Raw genomic sequence first — 16383 nt, forward strand, 5'->3', positions numbered from 1 at the left:
GCCCTTAATGCCAGACCTGACACCGTGCTCCTGACGTGTCCGTTAAGCGAGGAAACCTCCTCACCGAGGATCCCGGGGAGACTATGTCAGCCCAAAGCGCCTCACTGCTCCAAGAACTACAGCAAAAGATACCAGGGGTATGGGCTGAAAGCAATCCCCCTGGGTTGGCGACTCACAGGCCCCCGATTGTAGTACAGCTCACTAGTACTGCTGTTCCAATACGGGTTAAGCAATACCCAATAAGCCAGAAGGCCAGGAAGGGCATCGCAGTACATATAAAAAGACTGAAGGAGGCCGGGATCTTGGTGCCCTGTCACTCCCCGTGGAATACCCCTTTGCTCCCTGTACAAAAGCCTGGAACGGAGGATTTCAGGCCAGTTCAGGATTTAAGAGAAGTCAACAAGAGGGTAGAGACTATACACCCAACAGTACCCAACCCTATACCCTCCTGAGCCTGGTACCGCCGAGTCATCAAATATATACAGTCCTAGACTTGAAGGATGCCTTTTTCTCCTTGCCGCTAGCCCCGTCCAGCCAGCCCATTTTTGCATTTGAGTGGACGGACCCTGAAGAAGGGGAATCGGGACAGCTGACCTGGACTCGGTTGCCCCAGGGATTTAAAAACTCTCCTACTCTGTTTGATGAGGCTCTCAGCCGGGACTTAGGCACGTTCCGGAAAGAACATCCAGAGGTCACCCTACTCCAATATGTATGTGGACGACCTCCTCCTTGCCGCGGCGACTCAAGAGTAAGTGCTGGGAAGCCACTGAGACCCTGTTGAGGACTCTAGACAAATTGGGGTACCGGGTGTCCGCTAAGAAAGCCCAACTTTGCACCCCGAAAGCCACTTACCTGGGGTATGAACTCAGCGGGGGAAAGAGGACTTTATCTGCTAGCCGAATACAGGCTATTTTGAAAATCCCGGTCCCCAAAACAAAGAAGCAGGTGCGGGGATTCCTAGGGGCAGTAGGGTATTGCCGCCTTTGGATATTAGGTTTTGCAGAGATGGCAAAACCCCTTTACACCTGCACTGGGGGAAAGATTGGAGAACTAAACTGGACTGAGAATGAGACTAAGGCTTTTCAGGCCCTTAAACAAGCCTTAGTCAGTGCCCCAGCATTGGCGCTGCCAGACTCACTAAGCCATTCCAGTTGCATGTGGCAGAGGCCCGGGGGATCGCGAAGGGGGTGCTAACCCAGCTCTTGGGGCCATGGAAGAGGCCTGTGGCATATTTATCCAAGAGACTAGACCCTGTAGCTGCAGGGTGGCCAGGCTGCCTGAGGGCGGTAGCGGCCACAGCCATGCTGGTCAGAGAGCCTCAAAGCTCACGCTTGGGCAGGACTTGCAGGTGGTGGCCCCCCAGGCCGTGGAAACCCTTCTGCGAAGCCCGCCTGAGCGGTGGCTTTCAAATGCCCGTATTACCCAGTACCAAGTGCTCCTGCTCGACCCTCCGCGGGTGAGCTTTCTTAAGACAGCAGCTCTAAACCCTGCAACCTGCTGCTGGATGATGATCCCTAACAGCCCCTCCATAACTGTGCTGAAACCCTGTCCTTGATGAAAAATCTTCGGGAGGACCTGACTGACCAGCCCCTCCGAGACCCGGATGAGACTTTGTACACGGATGGGAGCAGCTTCGTGGACAGAGGGACCAGGTACGCGGGAGCAGCGGTCGTGACAGCTGATAAGGTAATCTGGGCGCAGGCGTTGGGACACGGGACATCGGCTCAGAAGGCAGAATTAATTGCCCTCACCCAAGCGTTGCGGTGGGCAAAAGGAAGAACAGTAAACATATATACTGACAGCCGATATGCCTTTGCTACGGTTCATGTCCATGGGGCCCTGTATCAGGAAAGGGGACTCCTGACATCGGGAGGAAAGGAAATCAAAAACGTCCCGGAGATCCTCGCCCTCCTGGCAGCCCTCTGGCTGCCAAAGGCAGTAGCAGTCATACACTGCAGGGGACACCAATCAGCTGACACTCCGGAGGCGCGAGGAAACGCATTTGCAGATAAAACAGCAAAGGAGGCAGCCCAAAAACCAGTGGGGCCTCTACATATCCTGCCAGCTCTCCCGACAAAGGTCTTCGAAGAGACCCCCATCTATTCAGAGACTGATAACAAACTGGGGAAGAGACTCGAGGTTAAGGAGGTATCTGGAGGATGGAGAGAATTGCCCGACACCAGACTGTTCATTCCGGAGGCCCTGGGAAGGGAACTCATTTCTCAGGTCCATCAGAGCACCCATCTAGGGGGAACCAAGCTGGTAGAATTGCTTAAACGAGACTATTATATCCCTAAGCTCTTCCAGGTCTCAAAGGACATTGCAAGGAGATGCCACGTCTGTGCACAGGTAAACCCTGGGAGACACTCCCCTGGGCCCAAGGAACCGGACTCAGAGGAAGAAGTCCTGGAGAACATTGGGAAGTAGACTTTACAGAATTGCCCCCAGGGCGGGGAGGATATCGATACCTGCTGGTTTTTATTGACACGTTCTCCGGCTGGCCAGAAGCCTACCCTACCAAGTCTGAAGCAGCACAGATAGTGGTTAAGAAATTAGTCTCAGAAATTATCCCCAGGTTTGGCCTACCTGTTGCGATGGGGTCCGACAATGGCCCGGCATTCATTGCCCACATCACTCAACTATTGGCAAAAATGTTAGGCGTAAGTTGGAAATTACACTGTATCTATAGACCTCAGAGTTCAGGGCAGGTAGAGAGGATGAATCGGACCCTAAAGGAAACCTTAACAAAATTAAAACTGGAGACTGGCGAAAACTGGGTAAGCCTCCTTCCCTTTGCCCTACTCCAGGCCCGTTGTACCCCTTACCTAAAGGGCCTTACCCCCTTTGAGATTCTGTTTGGCCGACCCCCACCGCTGCTTCCCAAGCTAGGGGAAGAAGTGTTGGCATCCCTTTCTAATCACGACCTCCCACAGTCCCTACAGGCCTTACAGTTGAGTTCCAGACTTAACCACCAGCTGGTCCGAGAGGCTCACCGAGACCCATCCCCTGGGACTACACCTGCACCACCTGCATTCCAGCCAGGAGACCTGGTGTGGGTGCGGAAGCACGAGCCATCATCCCTGGAGGCCAGGTGGACTGGACCCTTCACTGTTGTCCTCAGCACCCCATCAGCGGTGAAGGTTGTGGGAAAAAAGTACTGGATCCGTCGAACTCAAATCAAGAAGGTGGAATCAGAGGACCAGCCGGGGAGATGGACCATCCAGTGCACCAAGGATCCCTTGAAAACCCGACTCTGAAGGCAGTCCTCCTGATCCTGATGTGCCTGTGGCCCGTCACGGCGAGTAATCCCCACCTGAGGGCTAATTACACTTGGGAACTGACCCGGACTGTGGATGGGACTGTTATAGGTCATACCACGACCCCAGGGCCCCCCTCAATAGAGGCTGACTTATGCCGATTATTTGGGGAAACTTGGAATAAGCCAGAAAGCAATGCCCCCTACATTTCCCCAGCAGCACATGGGGCATATCATGTAGGGACGGGTTATGGGTGTGGCACCCTCCACTTAGAACGAGGACTTTGGCGAACTCAGCATTATGTCTGCCCAGCCGAAGGTAGCCCTGAATGTGGAACTGATGGGGACTGTTACTGTGCCCAGTGGGGTTGTGAGACTATGGCACTGTGGACTAACAGAGATCCTGCCCTCCGGTTCAAGAGAATAGTCCGCCCGGGGCCCCTTCCAATAACTGTATGGTAGGAGACTGCAATCCCATTGTTATTACGCCCCTAAACTGGCGGGAGAGTTACTGGGATGCGGGAAAAACTTGGGGACTGAGACTGTATGTAGCTGGGAGGGATCCCGGGGTCCTCTTCACCCTCCAGAGAACCCAGCAGACCCCAAGGAAAAACCCCATCGGGCCTTTAAGACCCTTAGACCAGGGGCTGCCTCCAGTACAGCCACTCAGGCCCCATCCCACACCACCACCTCCTGCCCGGAACAATACTGAGTTAACTCCTCTGACCGAGGTGATGGTGACCCTTGTTCCTAAGACTCATACTACCAAACCAGGCCGGAGACCTATCCTGGACACTCTGGATGCGGTCTTCAACTTTCTAAACCAGACCTCCCCAAATGCCACCAGAGACTGTTGGTTGTGTTTAAACCCAGAACCCCCCGTACTACGTTGGGGTAGGGGCAAATGCCACTGTTGGTTCAAATTCATCAGACATTAGAAATGTTTCCATTGCAAACCCCCCACAAGGGATGTGCAGATGGGGGCACACCCCAAAATTAACCCTTGGGGATTTCCAGGGACGAGGTACTTGTGTTATGTCCTCAGAGTTTGATTTATCAAAATCCCCCTACGGTGAATCCTGTTCCTCAGTACTGAGGTTTGGTCAGGACAGTGAAGAGGAGACAGACCGGTACCTGGTGGCCCCTGAAGGCACCTGGTTCGCGTGCACCACAGGAATCACCCCTTGTGTCTCTCCTCTGACACTGATGCACCCACGCAAGCCTTCCTTATGCATCTTGGCTCATATCCTACCCCAGGTATATTACTGTTTCGGGGAGGGAGGGCGCGAGCACCTGGGTCTAGCCCCTGGGCGAGTTCGTAGAGCCCCGGTAATTGTCCCCCTGCTTGTCGGTCTGGGAATAGCCGGATCAGCTGCAGTAGGCACTGCAGCACTGGTCACGGTGGACAAAAACTTTAAGGAACTTAGCAGCCAAGTAGATTTAGACTTAAGCACCCTAGAGGAGAATGTAAACTGCCTGGAGGACTCCCACAGTTCGTTAGCAGAAGTAGTCCTACAAAATAGAAGGGGTTTAGACTTATTATTCCTGAAGCAAGGAGGACTCTGTATGGCCTTATGCTGTTTTTATACCAACCATTCCGGGGTCATCAGAGAAAGCCTAAGTCAACTCAGAAAAAGACTATAAAGAGGAAAGGCAAAGAACTGAGGGAAACTGGTATGAAAATCTATTCTCTTGGTCCCCATGGCTAACAACACTCCTAACATCTCTAGCAGGACCTTTGATCTTATTGTTAATAGCTGCAACATTTGGACCCTGTCTTATAAATAGTCTCACCAACTATGTACAAAGGCGAATACGGGCAGTAAAGCTGATGGTCCTGCGCACTCACTATCATCATGTCTGCCCTGATGATGAAGAAACAATGATTTGATTCTCCCATAAAATCAGTGGGGCATGTTAGAGAGTAGAAATTTTTGAGCATGTTTCCTCCTAGTCGACTTAACCTTGAATCCCAGCTGCACCTCACAAAATAGCCTTGCAAGAGAGAACACTGTCAGCTTTCTGAAGAACAAGATGACCCTGTAAATAACATGGTCATCAATAACATGACCCTGACATTACTTAAGAAAAACTGTTTTGTCTTAAACTGCTTGCTCTGCAAAAACAAGATGTGGTAAATGTGCTTAAAAGCGGTCCTGCACAAAGGGTTGGGGCTGCTCTCTGGACTCCCTGCATGGAGAAAGGCAGAGCAGTCGCCGGCCGGCTAATAAAGGCTCCCTAAATTTTAATTTGGTCTGGACTCCAGTGGTCGTTCACTCGCATTCACTCCACAACAGTAATAATAGCTCTTTGGTAGCATTGATTCGGGCAGTAGACAACAGCAAGGGGAAGGGAACAATTACATCAATAGAAAGAAGGCATTTCTATTGGCGTCGATAAGCTAGCACAGTCACGCTAATTGTAAACAATGTTTTAAAATTTCAGTAGGTAGCCATCAGTCCAATTGTCATAATGTCAGATTTCTTATTATCTTTGCCAACAGTTTTTGAGATACAAGGTTGCTTAGGCCCAGGACAAGGGCCATTTGCCCTGTTTTAACATCTGAAGACTTGAGGCCTAAGATGCACAAGGCAGTCCCTCTGGGACAGCAGCTCCGGTTCTATTAACATGGCTCCGTTTATAGTGTTGTCTACATTTTCCCTCCCTTTGAGCACGATTTTTCCTTGAAAGCACCGCTGATCAACCAGTGGAAGCAGCACCGGGGAGTTATAAAAAGTTTGGTCCTCCCTTGTCAGGGTCTCATTTGGGTATGTCCTCACACCGTCCGTCCTCATCACAGGAGGCCCGTTCCTAGACATCATGTTCCGAGCAGGAAGAAAAGCAGCTTCTCTTTTCTAGAAGCCTTGGGCCACATTTGAGCGAAGAGGGAGAGCAGAGAAGGCTTTACTGTCCTGTTCCTTTAAGGACTAACAACTCCTGTAGTTTCTTGAGGTTTTTCACAGGAAGTCTCATAGGCCTTAGTGAGCACCTCAAAACTTTGAGCGGCCACTATCAGAGTGGTGTCTTTGTAATATGGAGCTGTGCCGAACGAACAGTTTCATAACAGCAGGAGTGCCTATGAGAACAAGTAGAATGCAAGTCCAACGGGAAGAACAGACCTGACCAGGAGGCAGTCCCTGAGGGCAGTTGGCGGGAGATAGAAGGAACCATGAGGTGAACGTGGGCTCTGCTTTTCACCATCCGGCCTGTGCCCAGGCTTCATCCAGCTCCATCTCTATTTCATCAGAGGTGCCTTATCCAAGTCCAACAGGAGGTATTCCCAACAGAGCAAGCCCCACCTTGTGCAGCCAGGATGTGGTTAAGATGAATTCTATTGTCTAATGGAGCTCACGTAAGGGAACTTTAAGCTTCTCCTGGCTGGCTGTTGCTGTGCTGGCAGCTCCCAGATGTCCGCTCAGGTTTTTGGTAAGTGTGTAGTCACATATATTCATTGTAACGCAAATTCAAGAAAAAGCATTCTTCCAAATCCGGCGCCTTCATGGGCTGACCTCACCGTCCTTGACTGTGTCCTTTCGCTCACTGATGTTTGGAAAGCACAACGGCCTCGCTAAGCCTCACTGACTCCTCTGCAAGGGGAGTGATAATGCCCAACCCACAGAGCTGTGGTAAGAAACGCCCCTAGGCAGAGTGCTCAGCACATGGTAGATGCTCATTGAGCACGGACTTCATCCCTTCATACATGTCAAGTACTTCCTCCATCTCTGAACCAAAGCATCTTATTTCCTTTCAGTGTTTCAGGTGGAGTGGGCAGCGAGTTAGCCCCTGGAACAGTGCAGTTCAATTGCTGCTAGCGCTTAGTATGCGTCAGGCCTCACGCTGGGAACTTTATGTATCCAAACTAAGATTAATCTTGTTTCACACTGAATGCAGGTGCACAATTTCGTGAACGAGGACAGTGGGTCCATAGTGTTTAGAGGTCTTGCTTGAGATCATGCGGGTGGAAACATTCAAGTCCAGGATCTTACTAAAGTGTGTCCCTACAAGTACCAGGCGTTTTGCTGGGCACTGGGAATTGCAGAGTTGAACAAGACATAGCAAATCTACCTGGGAAGCTCATGGATTAGTGGAAGGAGAGGCAGACATTTTCAGGGCTCTTGGAAACAGTGTGGAAGTGGACAGACAGGTGTGTTCAGGATGCCATGGGAACCACGGAGAGGGCTGAAGCTTCTTTGGAGTCCATCATGTGTGGTCTGGAGATTAGACGTTAATCATGAGACAGAAACTCAGGGCCAGTTCCATGGAAATGCGTCAGTGGCAGGAACATTGGTGACACCTGCCAGGACTTCTCTGTGTCCTCTTGGTCTGTTCATTGGAAGCCACTCTGTGAGATTTATGCCTCATTACAAACAACGTCTCAGCATGGTTTCTGTTAATTTCTTTTTTTTTTCCTGTTAATTTCCTTGGTCTCCAGGAAGAGCTTTCCTTTAAGGGGAAGGAGCCCACTTCCATGCCACCTGCCGGTGGTTAGCTCACTGCTGTGGCTCATTACTGCTGCCGTCTGCTACCAAGGAAGAGTGTGCATCCCTGGAGGAGGAGCTCATGCAGTCAGGAGAGGAGAGGAGGCCGAACTGAGAATCAAGTGAAAACAGGTTCTGGCAGCACAGTGACAACCCTGCTCCCCTGCCTGCATCCCTTGTGTCCAGCAGGGTCCCCACCCCTGCGGCTACCCACCCATATTCTCCATCCTCTTCTTCAACCCACCCCAACTGGGCATGAGCTCTGTCTCATTTCATCACTCAAAGTCACTGTTGAGCAGATTTGCAGATTTAGCCACTACTTAGAAACTATTGAGCAGCTTGACAACACATTGTCAGCTTTTGCCTCATATATTGACTAAATAGAAAGTGAGGTCAAGGGGAAGTTTAAGAAGACACCAGACCCTCTGAGATTCCTGCTGTGAAAAGTAAAGGTTTCAGTCCAATTCACTTTAGTTTAGTTTATTTCCACACACCTTTTCTTATTATACAGAGATGAATAAGACATGGGTGGCCCTTGCCTCAAAAAGCTCACAAGTGATTGTGTTGCACATGTTGTGCATGTGTATGTGTGATGCAACAGACAATTACAGTTCATATGGGTGTGTTTAGTGCTGGGAGAAGTAAGCTACTATAGCCCAGAGGAGATACATAGATGGCTCACATAGGCTTCCAGCCGGGGGTGGAGAAGGGTGGGTGAGCATTGGATTTGCATTTAAGGAAAAATCATTCTGACTGTGGTGTGGAAATGAGTTAGAACCATTCCAGACTAGAGAGTCACTGGAGTCATCCAGGGAAGAGATGGGGAAAAATAGATAGTTCAGTAACTACTAGGAGATTAAAGTCAATAGGTTTGCTGATATATTTAATATGGTGAGTGAGGGACAGGGGGTGTCAGGAAGATACCGATGTTTCTGGCTTGAGCAGCAGTGTGGTTAATGATGCTATTGAATGAGATATAATTCTTGGAAGAGGCCAGGGTGGGGGTGGAGGGAAAGAACAAAAGTTAGGTTTTAGATTCTGACAGTGTGAGATGATTTGCGAACATCTAAGAGGAGGTGTTAATTAGGAACTTTTTCATAAAGACCCAGAACTCAGACGAAAGTCTGGGCTGGTTTTATAAATATGGAATCATCTTTGTTTTGCTGGTAGCTGAAGCTGTGGGCATAGAAGACAGTGTTAATTGAGAGAAGAAGAAATGCTTGGGACTAGGTCTTGAGAAATTTCACTATTTATGGGCTAGAGCAGGAGGGTAAACCTGAACAAGAGATGAAGATGGTATGGCTAGAGGAGGAGACATTGAACCATGGTGTGCTAGATCACAGAAAAGGCCCACAGAAAAGTGGTGCAAGGAAGAGAAAGGTCAACAGAGTCAAATGCTATTGAGAGGTCAATAAAGATGAAGCCCAGAAAGTGTCTCCTGAACATGGCTGCATGGACTTCAGTGGAGGCAGTAGCAAGGGCTATTTCAGTGGAATGATGGCATTAGATCCAGATCAGAGTGGGTTGTGGAGTGTGTGGGAGATGAAGAAATGCAACAGTGAGTGTAAACAACTCTTCCTTAAATTTGACTATGAAGAACAGGAGGGATATTGCAGTGGGTGAAACTGGACTCTGGTGCTGATGGTGAGCAAATGTTTAAAAGCAAAGAAGGCTCAGTTGGAGAAAGGTTGTAAAATATTGGAAGTAAAAGGATAAATGATGGTTAAAGATTCTGAAGGTAGAAGGTGGCAATAGGATCCAAAGATCAGTTGGAGAGATAGTTGTGTCAGCTCCTCTGCTTTGTCGGAATGGAGGAGGACAAGATGGGTTCCCTCTCAGGAAGGTCTGCATGTTTGGTTGTGGGAGTTTTCTGTCTGATATCATCTTCTTTCTCTGTGAAGATCATTTGATGAGAGAGAAGAATATGGATATCAGGGGCAGAAACTTAAGAAAAGTAGATGAAGTTTGGAATGTATTATTATGGAGTGACAAGGGATGATGTGGTAGATTTGTTTGCCAGAGTTGTGGACTCACTTGAATGTGAGGGTCAAGAAGGTGTAGTGCATCCGAGATGCCTTGGTTGGAGAGAGGCATGGAGATGGCATCCAGTTGGGCTTTCCCAGACTTGGGTCTTATCTGGACGGTGTAAACAAAAGCAGCAGATGGGCAAGGCATCTTAGGATACAGGCAAAATGTTATTAAAAGCATGGACCATGGAGGCTAAGTTGAATCAGTAAATGAAGAAAGGAGAGGGCTAATGACCTGGAGTTGAGGGACTGTCAGATTGAGAGTAAATAGTTGAGTAAGTGAAGGGGAGGAGGAGACAGTGGCTGAAAGTGCTTACCCTAGTGATTCCAGGAGCAGAATACTGCTAGCTCATGCAAGTTCTGAAGTGTGAGGCGGAGGGAAAGAGAAGACACCTAGAAATGAGTAGGTCAAGGTCAAGAGACTGAATCAGAGGCTGTGTGTGGGGTCACCCCTGTGAGTGCTGACGTCAGCCAGGATGATGGAAAAGCTAGGGTAGAAAAAGATGACATGCACAAGCCTTCAATGACTGAATGGAAGTGGCTGGTAGACAGGCAGCTAGGAGCAGCTAGCAGAGGGAGGAGGGTATTGCTGTGGTATTTAACCCAGAAAACCTTGCAAAAATGGCTCTCAACTTCCCTTCAGAGGACATCAGTAAATCATAGCTAATCTTAAAACATTTATTCACACGTGTTCAATATTTTATGACCACTGAATATTTAGTGTTATCAAGCATTTTCTATTTGCCAGACACACTGCTAGAGACTGGCTGACAGTGAACAAGACACATTTCCCAAGGATCTAACTGCACAGTGGACGCCACAGGCACAAGACAGGAGCCAGCAGTGCGATGCCTGCGCTGTGTTTGAAGTGGAGGAGCTGCATGATGGCTCAGGGTGTGTGTGTGTGTGTGTGTGTGGGTGTGTGGGGGGGGGGTCATTCATTCATGTGGGGATGGAGAATGGGGCAGCCGTGGAGAGATACTTATTTGGGCTGAAGTTGAAGAGTGAGTAATTTTACCATATGGTGAAGGGTGGTGGAAGAAAGTAGAGGTACCAGTAGGAGGAAAGGCCCACAGGTGTGAGAGTTCATGGAGAACATGGTGTCTCTCATCTATTTTGCCTCCTGGGACATGGCTGGGAAAGGTGATAGTTCTGAGAATAAATTTCTCAGAAGATAATGGGAAAAAAAGAGATTAGGTGCTGGGATGGCATAGGCCTAGCTTATATGAAAATAAATTCAAATATTTGATGGCAACCTTCATCTTTGAGGGTTTTTCTAAAAAAATAAGCCATACTTCTACCATGTCCACACACCCACACATTGTCTTAAGTGTCCTTGGCCACCATTGAGTTTGACATCAGTAGAATTCCTGGCTTGCTCTGCTTCCTATAAGTGACATTTTGTGAGCATTTCCTGCTGATAACTCTGCTATCAAAGCTGTTGTGACTGATTTTCCCTTATTCCACAGGAAGATCAAGTGAGCCTGGATCTGACTGAGTTCTGGTGCTAGACTCTAAGGTCGCTGAGGGCAAGAATCATGCTACCGATCTTTTCATTTTCAGTACCGGGTACCATGCGAATGTTGGGCTAGGGAGGGCGATCCCGGCTCACGCGCTGCCACCCCAGGCCACACCACTGCAGCTCACCGGCTAGCACGGCATGTCCCTGTGGAGCCTGAATGGCCTCAGGTTCTCTACAGAGTGCTCTGGGCAGTCACTCTAATGGACAGAACTGACCCATGAGATGGAATACCAGTAAATTACCCTCTGCATTAGCTTTCTAGGACTGCATAACATACTAGCAGTACCACAGACTGAGGGGCTTAAAACAAATGTGTTCTCTCACCCTTGTGGAGGGCAGAGTCCTATCTTCAGGTCCTGACAAGGTTGGTTCCTTCTGGAGGATTGACTCCATGCCCGTCTCGCAGCTCTAGGACTGCTGGAAGTCCTTGGCTTTCCATGGTTGGTAGCTACGTGCCTCCCATCTTTGCCTCCATTCACATGGCCTACTCCCCTCTGGGAATCTCCTTTTCTTTCTCTTTATATAAGGATACCAGCCACTGGATTTAATCCCAACCCCAGGATGATCGCATCTAGAGATTCTTATTCTACCTGCAAAAACTATTTCCAAAACCTCTAGTGCAAATTCACAGATGCTGGGGGTAGGACCTGGGTCTCTCTTTGTGGCAACTACTGTTCAATCCACTCATCCTCCCTGGAATCAGCAGCAGTTGACACCTGGGCTCGGGCACGTGGACATCTTCCTGTTCTGAGCGCCCCGGTGCTCTACACGCCTGGCTCCGTGCCCAGTGTCTGTGGTGCTGGGGTGTGCCTCACACCCCCAGCGTTATTCCTCCCCCAGGCAGAAGACCGCTCCCAAGAAGTGCTCCACGCCCTGGTCACGCCGCCATGCTGCCTCGCGCTGCTCTTGGCTGCTGGAGATGTTCTGCCATGAGACCTCCCTTGCAATGCATGCAGCTGAGAGGCACTGTGTTGGAGGTTCCAGCAGCATCTTCCCACACGTCAGGGGCTCCCTGCAGACCTGTCTGCTGGCCCTGAGGTTTCTATTTCCAGCCCTGCATCTGGTCTCTGCCTCTCTAAGCTACCACCTCTCAGTCATGCTTCACCCACGTGGCCTGGTTTCAGTGCCAGCTATGACTTTTGCAGCCTGGCTGTCTGGCCTAACTCGGAACTTAGAGTCCTTCTGACCTGACTGTTGTCTTGGGTACATATCTGTAACAGGCCTTTACTAGTATTGTGAGGCCGAACTTATCCCACGCTTGTTGCATCTTCTGTGCCCGCCCATCCTGTCTCTCTTGCAGGTTCTGGGCCCTCTGTCCTTCTGTCCCTCCTCTGGCTTACTCTCTCTGCTCGTCCCACAAGGAAGGGCCTCGGGAGAAAGAGCAAACCCAGGTCTCTTTCTGAAGCTCTAACCAGGAGTCTCGTCTGGCAGAGCTGATGGGGAACATGCTCCCTCGTCAGCATGGGGGTTATCTCATTGCTGCTGCTTATTCCTTGCAAGGCCTTGGGAGAGTCGACTGGCTTCTGTGACTCGGGTTCTCATCTGTATGAGGTGGGTAATAATACAACCTTGTTCTGGAGCTCTGTTGGCTTGAAGTTCGGCACGATGCCTTCCGCCCTCTCTGAGGGTCATTAAAGAGATCTCAGGAACGATAATATTGCACTTTTTGTAGGGAGGCCCTGTGGACACGGACCTGTCCACCACATGCAGACTTGGAGGAGAAATGTCTGTGAGGCTGCATGGTTGGAGGGAGAGGGATTTTCCTGGGAAGGCAGTTTGTTTCTGTATTATCGGCACTTGGGCAGCTCAGAAGCTCAGAGCCACTTTTGTGTCTGCCTCTAGCAAGTGGATGGGCAGTGCTGTCTGTTTCCACACTAACTCTCCCTTTAATGGTTAGACTTGCAATTTGCATCCCAGTTGACATTAGCTGCTCCTCCACACACCTAGTGGTGGACCCCATTGCATGGACTCAATTGTGCCCCATTCTCCATTTATATGTTGAATCCCTGCCTCACCCCAACATGATGGTGTTTGGGGATGAGGCTGAGGGAGGTAATTGAGATCAGATGAGGTCATGAGGGTGGAGCTCTCATGATGAGATTAGTGGCCTTATAAGGAGAGACATCAGAGAGCTTCTCTGTCTCCACCACATGGACCAAGGGAAGGCCATGGAGGACACAGAGAGGAGGTGGCCATCTGCAACCCAAAGAAGAACTCTCACCGGACACTGACCATGGCTTTTGGCTTTTAGCCTTTTGCCCTGTGAGAAAACAAATTCCTGTGGTGTAAGCCCCCCGTCCAGGCCATTTTGTTATGACAGCCTGAGCTGACCAAGAAGCCCACCCCTCACCTCAACCAACTACTGGGTAAGTGGCAGTCATGTGACAAGTCGGGCTAGAGGTCAGCTCTTCCTGGGAATTTCAGGTTGAACCAAGACAGCGTCAGCGTCTCTCCAGGTGGCGTGAGCCCTAAGGAAAGTAGCCTTTGAGACCACAGGTAACTGTGGAAGGACAGCAGGCAAGTCAGACTGCTGAGAAAAGAGAGAAGCAGGGGCACAGAGGAAGGAGAGCTGGGGGACAGGCAGCTGACACTGCTGGGACTGACAAGCTTGTTGTCCCCACTGCTTTTCTTGGGACCCTGCTACTTTCTTGCTTTTGGATGCCACCGATGGAGTCTCCATGGTTTTGTTGTACTCCCCCCTGTTTTCTTATAAAGCTAGCTTGAATTTATTTCTGTTCCTTGTACAAAAAAGCTACCAGGTAAGCCATTTATTCTGATGTCTTAACTTGTCAATATTTATGTTTGGGTGCTACATAAACTTTTGTAAATTGCCTCAGAATTTTTGTGGGAACAGGTAGATTATGAAGAACTAAAGATAATTAAGATACACTCAGTGATTTCCTTCTGAAGCTGGGTAGGAGCTGCTGAGATAGGCCATAGTCTCTCGGATGTCCCAGAGAACAAGACAGAGCCTGGGAGAAGTCAAGAAGTTGGTGGCTGACCAGGGTCCCTCCAGGAAACTGCTGGCCTGGCATGACTTGTTTCTACAGCAGGCTACTAAACTTTCCCGACTCGCTCCTGCTCTGCAGGACTGCAGGCTGTGAGCTATCTGTGCTTACTTCTCAGAACACACCATGAATAGTCTCCGTTATGGCTGCAGACAATCACAATTGCTGTTATTGAGGATTTATAGAAGCGCCTATGTTTCTAAACATTCTTTTATGATTCTCCATTTCTATGGCAACCTAGATAGGGTGCTCAGTAGCCATGGGCACTTCTTTGGAAAAAACTGATAGAAGAAATTCTGAATTGACAGAAGAGATAAATAAGAGGCTGGCTATTCACGTGGTTTTGTGGGGGATGTGCAGAGGGCGGGCTCCCTGGGCACTCAGTGCGCCCCTGTTCTCTTTGCTGATAGTGAACAATGTCTTACAAGCAATAGGCTCCGAATGAACATGTGGTTGATTGATTGGTGAACCCCTGGGGAAGGAGAGGAATGCAAGCGAGGGTTATAGTTTGCTGTTGCCAATTGGAGATAAATCCAAAAGGAAGAGCAGATAGCCATAGTGAGTGGGGAAGAGGACTCAACCTTTAAAAAATGTGATTCACATACAGTTTTTAGGAAGCTACCTGCTGATTAACCAAGATTTACATTAATTTTTCACATAAATGTGCCCGAAGGACCAAGAGATTGGTCCCCTGCCTGGGCCATGGCATTGGCAAAGGAGGAGGTAGCCTGTCTCAGTGCCGGACCCAGTGCTTTTGCAAGGAGGAGCTGCTTTTCGCTTTCTGAGCTAATGGGTTGTGTTTGGTGGGCCTGAGACCTTGACTAGCATGGGGAGCAAGGGGAGCCGAATCCTCTTTCTGCTGGGTCCTGCTTTCCTGAAGATTCTTGGTTGTAAAGAGCAGAGCAAGGAGCTCGTATGCACTGTACCTATTTGGAACAAGAAGGAGAACTTATTATAAGGAAACTAGGGGCCCAGTGCATGAAATTCGTGCACTGGGGGTGGGGGGGTCCCTCAGCCCAACCTGCCCCCTCTCACATACTGGGAGCCCTCAGGGGATGTCCTACTGAGGCCTGGGCAGGGGACCTCCAGCTCCCTGTGATCACAGACACCGCCCATTGGGCAGGGGACCCCAGCTCCCTGCATTCCACCACAGGAGCAGACCCCCTCGCAGGAGCGGACCCCCAGTTCCCTGCGATCCATCGCAGGCTCCCCGCTCGTGCCCAAGGCCGGAAAAGCCTCCAGCGGATGCTTTCCTGGTGGGCATGGCTGGTGGGCGTGGCTTGTGGGCGTAGTGAAGGTATGGTCAATTTGCATATTACTCTTTTATTAGGTAGGATAGCTACTTACTGGACTCCAGGGGCAGGAATGCAGCGGGGCCTCAGAGGGCTGACCCAGGAATTTAAAGGTGTGAGGTCTGTACACTTGCTCTGTCCTCTCTCCCGTGTGGCTTACCTGCCGCTGCGGGCACGGGGGCACACTGAAGAGGAGGTCACCAACAGCCCTTCACTCGTCATTAGTTTGCCCACCCCCTTGTGCATCTGTCCCTGGGATGGGCGCTAAGAGGTAAAATAAATACGAGCCAGGCCTGGCCTCGTTAGTTCATTGTCTAGATGGGGGGAGAGGTAAGTAAAAAGGTATACAATGGAAATTGCCAGGATGGGGACACGTTTTGGGGGGAAGGTCTCAGAGGGGGTGTGTGACATTTCTGTGTGCATTTAGTCATTCAACAAACATTCATGAGTGCTTCATTTGACCAGGAGCTGCTCTAGGGCCCGGGAGCGTAGTGGCAGACAGACCTTTGGCCCTAATGAGGAGGGCAAAAAGGCGAGGAAAAGTCCGTGGTGTGACCACCCATGTGGTGCTGATCTCCCCCCGATGATGGCAAAGCCTGGGGCAGGAGCATTAAGGCGTACGGCCTGCAGTGAAGGGTAAGGGTAGATAAACAAGGGAACTCCCGAGAGTGACAAGGGCTAAAAAGGTGGAACGAGGCGTGCTGGGAGCCCAGGGCAGTGCTGTTTTAAATGAAGGTCAAGGCAGCCGTCTATCACTAGGGACCACCCATGTTGAAGAGAAGCAAGAGCATTTCAGGCAG

Source organism: Eptesicus fuscus, chromosome 11, assembly GCF_027574615.1.
Source record: "Eptesicus fuscus isolate TK198812 chromosome 11, DD_ASM_mEF_20220401, whole genome shotgun sequence".
NCBI classification, from domain to species: Eukaryota; Metazoa; Chordata; class Mammalia; order Chiroptera; family Vespertilionidae; genus Eptesicus; species Eptesicus fuscus.